General features: G+C 38.6%; 1 pseudogene; it reads right to left on the minus strand.

Annotated features, from left to right (window-relative positions):
* LOC105547145 overlaps window positions 1–5,138 on the minus strand; it is a 29,285-nt pseudogene extending 24,147 nt beyond the window's left edge.
* Between the last annotated feature and the right edge of the window lie 5,311 nt (window positions 5,139–10,449).

A 10,449-nucleotide genomic window follows, 5' to 3' on the forward strand; every position in this document is an offset into this window, starting at 1 on the left:
AGTGGTTTGTGTTTCTCCTTGAAGAGGTCCTTCACATCCCTTGTAAGTTGGATTCCTAGGTATTTTATTCTCTTTGAAGCAATTGTGAATGGGAGTTCACTCATGACTTGGCTTGCTGTCTCTTATTGGTGTATAGGAATGCTTGTGATTTTTGCATATTGATTTTGTATCCTGAGATATTGCTGAAGTTGCTTATCAGCTTAAGGAGATTTTGGGCTGAGATAATGGGGTTTTCTAAATATGCAATCATGTCATCTGCAAACAGGGACAATTTGACTTCCTCTTTTCCTAAATGAATACCCTTTATTTCTTTCTCTTGCCTGATTGCCCTGGCCAGAACGTCCAACACCATCTTGAACAGGAGTGGTGAAAGAGGGCATCCCTGTCTTGTGCCAGTTTTCAAAGGGAGTGCTTCCAGTTTTTGCCCATTCAGTATGATATTGGCTGTGGGTTTGTCATAAATAACTCTTATTATTTTGAGATATGTTACATCAATATCTAGTTTATTGAGAATTTTTAGCATGAAGAGCTGTTGAATTTTGTCAAAGGCCTTTTCTGCATCTATTGAGATAATCATGTGGTTTTTGTCCTTGGTTCTCTTTATGTGGTGGATTATGTTTACGGATTTGAGTATGTTGAACCAGCCTTGCATCCCAGGGATGAAGCTGACTTGATCATGGTGGATAAGCTTTTTGATGTGCTGCTGGATTCGGTTTGCCAGTGTTTTATTGAGGATTTTTGCACCAATGTTGATCAGGGATATTGGTCTAAAGCTCTCTTTTTTTTGTTGTGTCTCTGCCAGGCTTTGGTATCAGGATGATGCTGGACTCATAAAATGAGTTAGGGAGGATTTCCTCTTTTTCGATTGATTGGAACAGTTTCAGAAGAAATGGTATCAGCTCCTCTGGTAGAATTCGGCTATGAATCCGTCCAGTCCTAGACTTTTTTTGGTTGGTAGGCTATTAATTATTGCCTCAATTTCAGAGCCTGTTATTGGTCTATTCAGAGATTCAACTTCTTCCTGGTTTAGTCTTGGGAGGGTGTATGTGTCCAGGAATTTATCCACTTCTTCTAGATTTTCCAGTTTATTTGCATTAAGGTGTTTATAGTATTCTCTGATGGTAGTTTGTATTTCTGTGGGATCAGTGGTGGTATCCCCTTTATCATTTTTTATTGTATCTATTTGATTCTTCTCTCTTTTCTTTATTAGTCTTGCTAGCAGTCTATCAATTTTGTTGATCTTTTCAGTAAATCAGCTCCTGGATTCATTGATTTTTTGAAGGATTTTTTGTGTCTCTATCTCCTTCAGTTCTGCTCTGATCTTAGTTATTTCTTGCCTTCTGCTAGCTTTTGAATTTGTTTGCTCTTGTTTCTCTAGTTCTTTTAATTGTGATGTTAGGGTATTGATTTTAGATTTTTCCTGCTTTCTCTTGTTGGCTTTTAGTGCTATAAATTTCCCTCTACACACTGCTTTAAATGTGTCCCAGAGATTATGGTACATTGTGTCTTTGTTCTCATTGGTTTCAAAGAATATCTTTATTTCTGCCTTCATTTTGTTATTTACCCAGTAGTCATTCAGGAGCAGGTTGTTCATTTCCCATTTAGTTGTGCAGTTTTGAGTGAGTTTCTTCATCCTAAGTTCTAATTTGATTGCACTGTGGTTTGAGAGACAGTTTGTTGTGATTTCTATTCTTTTACATTTGCTGAGAAGTGCTTTACTTCCAACTATGTGGTCAATTTTGGAATAAGTGCAATGTGGTGTTGAGAAGAATGTATATTCTCTTGATTTGGGGTGGAGAGTTCTGTAGATGTCTGTGAGGTATGCTTGGTACAGAGCTGAGTTGAAGTCCTGCATATCCTTGTTAACCTTCTGTCTCATTGATCTGTCTAATGTTGACAGTGGGGTGTTAAAGTCTCCCATTATTATTGTGTGGGAGTCTAAGTCTCTTTGTAGGTCTCTAAGAACTTGCTTTATGAATCTCTGTGCTCCTGTATTGAGTGCATATGTATTTAGGATAGTTAGCTCTTCTTGTTGAATTGATCCCTTTACCATTATGTAACAGCCTTCTTTGTCTCTTTTGACCTTTGTTGGTTTAAAGTCTGTTTTACTTTTTTTTTTTTTTTTTGCTTTCCATTTGCTTGGTAGATCTTCCTCTATCCCTTTATTTTGAGCCTATGTGTGTCTCTGCTCATGAGATGGGTCTCCTGAATACTGCACACTAACAGGTCTTGACTCTTTATCCAGTTTGCCAGTCTGTGTCTTTTAATGGGAGCATTTAGCCCATTTACATTTAAGGTTAATACTCTTATGTGTGAATTTGATCCTGTCATTATGACGTTAGCTGGTTATTTTGCCTGTTAGTTGATGCAGTTTCTTGCTAACAAGGATGGTCTTTACAATTTGGCATGTTTTTGCAGTCGCTGGTCCTGGTTGTTCCTTTCTATCTTTAGTGCTTCTTTCAGGAGCTCTTGTAAGGCAGGCCTGGTGGTGACAAAATCTCTCAGCATTTGCTTTTCCGTAAAGGATTTTATTTCTCCTTCATTTATGAAACTTAGTTTGGCTGGATGTGAAATTCTGGGTTGAAAATTCTTTTCTTTATGAATGTTGAATATTGGCCCCCACTCTCTTCTGGCTTGTAGAGTTTCTGCCAAGAGATCTACTGTTAGTCTGATGGGCTTCCATTTGTGGGTAACCCAACCTTTCTCTCTGGCTGTGCTTAACACTTTTTCCTTCATTTCAACCTTGGTGAATCTGACAATTTTGTGTCTTGGGGTTGCTCTTCTCGAGGAGTATCTTTGTGGTATTCTTTGTATTTCCTGAATTTGAATGTTGGCTTGCCTTGCTAGGTTGGGGAAGTTCTCCTGGATAATACCCTGAAGAGTGTTTTCCAACTTGGTTCCATTCTCCCCATCACTTTCAGAAACACCGATCAAACATAGATTTGGTCTTTTCACATAGTCCCACGTTTCTTGGAGGCTTTGTTCATTTCTTTTTACTCTTTTTTCTCTAAACTTCTCCTCTCACTTAATTTCATTAATTTGATCTTCAATCACTGATACCCTTTCTTCCACTTGATCAAACCGGCTATTGAAGCTTTTGCATGCATCATGTAGTTCTCGTGCCATGGTTTTCAGCTCCATCAGGTCTTTTAAGGTCTTCTCTACACTGTTTATTCTAGTTAGCCATTTGTCTAATCTTTTTTCAATGTTTTTAGCTTCCTTCCAATGGCTCTGAATATCCTCCTTTAGCTCAGAGAAGTTTGTTATTGCCGACCTTCTGAAACCTACTTCTGTCAGCTCATCAAAGTCATTCTCCACCCAGCCTTTTTCTGTTGCTGGTGAGGAGCTGTGATCCTTTGGAGAAGAGGTGCTCTGGTTTGTAGAATTTTCAGCTTTTCTGCTCTGGTTTCTCCCCATCTTTGTGGTTTTATCTACCTTTGGTCTTTGATGCTGGTGACCTACAGATGGGGTTTTGATGTGGAAGTCTTTTCTCTTGATGTTGATGCTATTCCTTTCTGTTTGTTAGTTTTCCTTCTAAGAGTCAGGTCCCTCAGCTGCAGGTCTGTTGGAGTTTGCTGGGGGTCCACTCCAGACCCTGTTTGCCTGGGTATCACCAGTGGAGGCTGTGGAACAGCATATTGCAGAACAGCAATTATTGCTGCCTGATCCTTCCCCTGGAAGCTTCATCCCAGAGGGGCACCCTCCTGTATGAGGTGTCAGTTGGCCCCTACAGGGAGGTGTCTCCCAGTTAGGCTACATGGGGGTCAGGGACCCACTTCAGGAGGCAGTCTGTCCATTCTCAGAGCTCAAACACCATGCTGGGAGAACCACTGCTCTCTTCAGAGCTGTCAGATAGGGACATTTAAGTCTGCAGAAGTTTCTGCTGCCTTTTGTTCAGCTATGCCCTGCCCCCAGGGATGGGCTCTACAGAGGCAGCAGGCCTTGCAGAGCTGTGGTGGGCTCTGCCCAGTACCAGCTTCCCTGGCCACTTTGTCTACCTACCCAAGCCTCAGCAATGGTGGATGCCCCTCCCCCTGCCAGGCTGCTGACTCACAGGCCAATCTCAGAATGCTGTGCTAGCAGTGAGCAAGGCTCCATGGGTGTGGGACTCACTGAGCCAGGCATGGGATATAATCTCCTGGTGTGCCATTTGCTAAGACCATTGGAAAACCACAGTATTTGGGCGGGAGTGTCCCGATTTTCCAGGTACAGTCTGTCATGGCTTCCCTCAGCTAGGAAAGGGAAATCCCCTGACCCCTTGCACTTCCTGAGTGAGGCAATGCCTCGCCCTGCTTTCGTTCACCCTCCGTGGGCTGCACCCACTGTCCAACCAGTCCCAATGAGATGAACCAGGTACCTCAGTTGAAAACACAGAAATCACCATCTTCTGCGTTGATCCCGCTGGGAGCTGCAGACCAGAGCTATTCCTATTCAGCCATCTTGGAATGGGGACCCACATTTTTGCTTTAATGTCTTCTACAGAACTAGGCCCTTTTTGTGTTTTAGGAGTTTTTTTTCTGTTTTTTGAAGGATTCTTTTCCTTTTGATCTTGGTGTTGATGATGGTTTTGAGTCCTTTCCATTCTGATTTAACTTCTGTGCATTTTTGGTTGGAGTATCTCATATAGATTTCTTCACTGGCACTTTTTCTTCAGTTTCCTTATCATCAAAATAATCATCATCATCTTCATCATCATCATCATTTGCGTCAGCAGCAAGTTTTACTTTTTTCTGTGGAAACTTGCTACCACCTCCAGGGGCAGACTCCTCCTCTTCATCTTCTGACTCCGCATCTTACTCCTAAGTGTTGTCCACTAATATGCACTGGCTCTGAATCACACTTCAGCCATAAGACCACTGTTGGTGTGATTTCAAAGCCCCCAAAGGAAACCATTGGCTGTATAGACATTTTCAAAGTGACAGTGTCACTTTAACTGGACTGCCTTCATAATTCATTGCCTCTGCTTCAAAAATGTGCAATTCATCCTTTGCACCAGCCCCTAAACTGACCTTTATTAAAGATAGCTGGTGCTCATTTTCATCATTATCCACCTTAAAGTGATAATCGTGGTTGACCCTCACTTCACAACCAAAAAGATAGCTCTGGAGCCATAGGGGACTCATGTCCACATTCAGGTTTTAAAATGAGTTTACAGTAGTTCAGTTAGATCTTCAGGATCCACTTCTAACTCCAGTTATCTTGCTATTTCCACATATGAAGTCACTTCCTCCAATGAAGTCTTAAGTTCCTCACAGTCATTCATGAGGTTGAAAACAACGTTTTCCAAACTCCTGTTAATGTTGATATTCTAAGCTCTCATGAATCACAAATGTTCTTAATGGCATCAAGAATGGTGAATCCTTTCCAGAAGATTTGCATTTACTTTGCCTGGGTTCATCAGAAGAATCATTATCTATGGCAGCTATAGCCTAACAAAATTTATTTCTTAAATAATAAGACTTGAAAATTGAAATTATTTCTTGATCCATGAGCTGCAGAATGGATGTTGTGCTAGTGGGCATGAAAAGAACATTCATCTCCTTGTACATCTCCATCGGAACTCTTGGGTGACCAGGCTTATTGTCAATGAGCAATAATATTTTGAAATGCATCTTTTTTTCTGAGTAGCATGTCTCAAGAGTGGGCTTAAAATATTCAGTAAACTGTGCTGTAAAGAGATGTCCTGTCGTTCAGGCTTTGTTGTTCTATTTATAGAGCACATCTGGAGCAGATTTAGCGTAATTCTTAAAGACTCTAGAATTTCCAAAATGGTAAATGAGCATTGGCTTCAACTTAAAGCCACCAGCTGCATTAGCCCTTAACAAGAGAGTCACCCTGTCTTTTGAAGCTTTGAAGCCAGGCATTGACTTCTCCTCTCTAACTATGAAAGTCCCAGATGGCATCTCCTTTCAATAGAAGCCTGTTTTATCTACATTGAAAAGTTGTTGCTTAGTGTAGCCACCTTCATCAATGATCTTGGCTAGATGTTCTGGATAACTTGCTGCAGCTTCTACATCAACACTTGCTGTTGCACCTTGCACTTTTATGTTATGGAGATGGCTTCTTCCCTTAAACCTCATGAACCAACTTCTGCTAGCTTCAAACTCTTCTTCTGCAGCTTCCTGACCTCTCTTAGCCTTCCTCCATAGTACAGAAGAGAGTTAGCCTTGTTCTGAATTAGGCTTTGGCTTTGGGAATGTCATGGGTGGTTTGAGCATCTGTTCAGACCACTCAAACTTTCTCCATATCAGCAATAAAGTGGTTTTGCTTTCATATTTGTGTGTTCACTGGAGTAGCACTTTTAATTTTCTTCGAGAAATTTTTCTCTGCATTTAAAACTTGACTGTTTGGTGCAAGAGGACCAGCTTTTAGCCCATCTCAGCCTTTGACATGCCTTCCTCACTAAACTTAATCATTTCTAGCATTTTATTTAAAGCAAGAGACATATGACTCTTCCTTTCACTAGAACACTTAGAGGCTACTATTGTAAGATTATCAATTGACCTAATTTCAATGTTTTCATGTCTCAGGGAATAAGGAGGCCCGAGGAAAAGAGAGATGGGGAACAGCCAGTTGGTGGAGGAATTAGAACACACACAAGATGGATCCATTAAGTTTGCTGTCTTTTCATGGCACCCCAAAACAATTACAATAGTAACATCAAAGATCACTGATCACAGATCACAATAACAGATATGCTACTACTAATAATAAAGTTTGAAATGTTTTAAGAATTATCAAAATGTGACGCAGAGACACAAAGTAAGCATGTGCTGTTAGAAAAATGGTGCCAAAAGATTTGCTTGACACAGGGTTGCCACACACCTTCAATTTGTATAAAATGTAACATCTGTGAAGCACAATAAAACAAAGTGCAATAAAATGAGATATGCCTGTGCTGGAAGAAAAAACCTGCCAACCAAGAATGCTAGATCCAACAAAACTGTCCTTCAAAAACAAAGATGAAATTACAACTTTCCCAGATAAATAAAATTTGAGGGAGTCTATCACCACTAGTCCTGACCTACAAGAAATGCTGAAGGGAGTCCTTGACGTTGAGGTAAAGGGATAAAATGCAATTCCAAAAAAAAAAAAAAAAGAAAATATTAAATTCTCTGGTAAATATATAGATAAATATAGAATCTTGTAGTATTGTAATGTGTGTAAATCTCTTCTAAATCTGATATAGAATTCAAAAAACAAAAGCATAGAAAGTAATTATAAGTCTATGGTAATGGATATGCAATATAAAAAAGGTAATTTGAGTCATCAGTAACATAAAGGTGTGGTGGGTTGAGATGTAAAGAACCAGAGTTTTAGATGCAATTGAAGCTAAGTTGTTAAATCAGCTTAAAACAGATTGTTATGATATTACCCATATTTTTCCAGTCTTCTGCCTAAAGATCTGAATCTACAATTGTCCCAATGGTACTGAATTACTTATTTGATGATTAAGAATGAAAGAGCAGTTTTGTTTGCAGTCCAAAGGCAAACGTCTATGGGGAATTCCAGCTAGGGAACGTGTTATACCCTCTTTTTATTAGTTTCCCCCAGGGAGGAAAGAGTGTGTTTATGGAGAAATCTAATTACAACTTTCTTTGCCCTTTTTGAAATATAAAGGACAGATTTTCTCCTAATTTATCTATGGAGACACACATATATAAGAGAACAGGCAAATAAGTAAGCCAGCAAGCAGGTTTTCTGAATTAAGAGGCTTTAATCAGGAAACCACCACATGGTACTCATTAAAAATACATTGGTAAAATATTAAGAGGTTTTATTTCAAGCAATTGCAATGGTTACCACAAAGACAATAACTATAGAATGTAAGTGTTATGATTTGAATATGGTTTATCCCCACTGAAACTCGTGTTGAGGCTTGTTCCCCATGTAATGGTGTTGAGAACTGGTGGGTCCTTTAAGAGGCATTTGGGTCATAAGCCATCTGTCCTCACGAAGGGATTAATGCCATTTCACAGGAGTGAATTATTACTCTTCAGCAACTGGATTAGTTACCACAAGAGTGGGTTGTTATAAAGTGAGGTCACCCCTCATGTTTTCTCTCTTGTGCGTGTACCCACTCAGTGCTCTCACATGCATTACCACCATGGGACTCCATCCTCCATGTTATGGCGCAGTATGAGGCCCTCGCCAGATGCAGTTGTTTGATCTTGAACTTCCTGGCATCAAGAACTGTGAGCTAAACAAACCTCTTTTCTAAAAATAAATTACCTGGTCTCAGGTATTCTGTTATAGCAACAGAAAATGGACAAAGACTGTAAAGAAAAGGAAATGAGAGGGGAATCAAAATCTGTGACCACAAAAAAAATTAATGAAACACAAAAGAAATCATCAAAAGAAAAAAGTGGGGGGACAAAAAAAGCTGCAAGTGAAACAGAGCACAATGAACAAAATGGCAATAGTTAAGTCCTTCACTATCAGCAATTCCTTAAAATGTAAATGCCATTATGAACAAATGCCAGCAATTAGATTTGGCAATAATTCCTTGGATATGATACCAAAAGCACTGGCAGCAAAATAAAAAATAGACAAATAGTACTACATAAAACTTAAATTTTTTTACACATCAAAGTAACAGTGAACAGAGAGAAAAGGCAACCTATAGAATGGGAGAAAAGAGTTGCAAATCATGTATCTGATAAGGGGTCAATATCCAGAATACATAAGGAACTTGTACAACTGAACAAGAAAAACCCTGAAATAATCCAGTTTAAAAACGGGCAAAGGATTTAGATAAACATTTCTCCAAAGAAGATATACGAATGGTTATTAAGTACATGAAAAGATGCTCAACATCATTAATCACTAGGGAAATGTAAATAAAACTCACAATGAGATATCACCTCACACCCATCAGGATAGCCATTATAAAAATAACAGAAAATAACAAGTGTTGACAAGGATGCAGAGAAGTTGGAGTCCTCGTGCACCAGTGGTGGGAAAGTAAATTATACAGATGTTATGAAAAACAGGATGGAGTTTCTCAAAACATTAAAAATAGAATTATCATATGATCCGGCAGTCTCCCTTTTGGGTATATATCCAAAAGGATTCAAAGCAGATCTCAGAGATATTTGCACACCCATGTTCATTGCAGCATTATTCATAACAGCCAACAGGAGGAAACAACAGATAACTGGATAAGGAAAATGTGGTATATGCACATAATGGAATTTTATGTGCCCTTAAAAAAGAAGGAAATCCTGTCACACGTTACAACATGAATGAAGCTTAAGGACATTATGCTAAGAGAAATGAGTCAGTCACAAATGGACAAATGCTGAATGATTCACTCATATAAAGTATCTAAATTAGTCAGAATCCTCAAAACATAAAGTAAAAAGGCAGTCGCCAAGAGCTTGCAGGAGGTAGGATGGGGAATTAATGCTTGGTAGGTATAGAGTTTCAGTGTTGCAAGAAGAAAAAATTCTAGAGACTTGTTGCACCAGTAAATATACTTAACAGTACTGAAATGTACATTTAGAAACATTTAGGATGGTTTAATGTTGTGTGGTTTTTACCACAATACAAAAAAGAGACTCAGCTAAGAAAAGGAACAGGCAAAACCAATGGCTGGTAGAAAACATTCACAGTACATATATCTGAATATGGATTTCTACCCAGAATAATAAAGAACTTCTAACGCAATAAAAATGTGGATGACAGACTTGAGCAACATTTTCAGAAGCAAACAAAGACATATGAATGGACAAAGACATATAAAAAAGTGCTCGACATAATTACTCAGCAGGCAAAGACAAATTAAAGCCATAATGAATCACTACATGCCTACTAGAATGTCTAAAATTATAAAGACTGTCAACACCACATGTTGGCAAGTATTTGACATAACAAAAACTCTCACGTTGCTCTTGGATGTGTGAAATGGCACAACTACTTTGAAAAGTTGCTTGCTTGGTAGCTTCTTATAAAATTAAACATAAAGCTAGCTGATGACTCTAATTTTACACCTATGTATTTATTCAAAGTAAATGAAAACATATGTCCACAAAGAGACGTATACATAAATGTTCATAGAAGCTTTGCATTTCTGATAGCCAAAACTGGAAACAACTCAATGTTGATGAACAGATAAACAAACTGGGATATATTCATAAAATACAATACTTCTTGCAATTAAAAGAAACAAACTACTGATAACCACAAAATGGATGAGTCTCAAAAACGTTATGCTGACTGAAACAAGCCAATATTAAAGAGCTCTTTGTGGCCAAAGCTGGAACAATTTGAGCAGCAAAATAAATAATGTATTAATAGTATTTGATTGTAACTCAAAACATAAATAAATATCTATGAGTCCATATGGATATAAATAAATGACATAGTAAATAAATAAGAGAGAAGGGACAAATGTCCCGTACAGAATTATATAATAATAGTATGTAAATGCTTCTTCCCAAGGAAGTG

The sequence above is a fragment of the Mandrillus leucophaeus genome, unplaced genomic scaffold (assembly GCF_000951045.1).
Source record: "Mandrillus leucophaeus isolate KB7577 unplaced genomic scaffold, Mleu.le_1.0 Scaffold38, whole genome shotgun sequence".
In the NCBI taxonomy this organism is placed as follows: Eukaryota; Metazoa; Chordata; class Mammalia; order Primates; family Cercopithecidae; genus Mandrillus; species Mandrillus leucophaeus.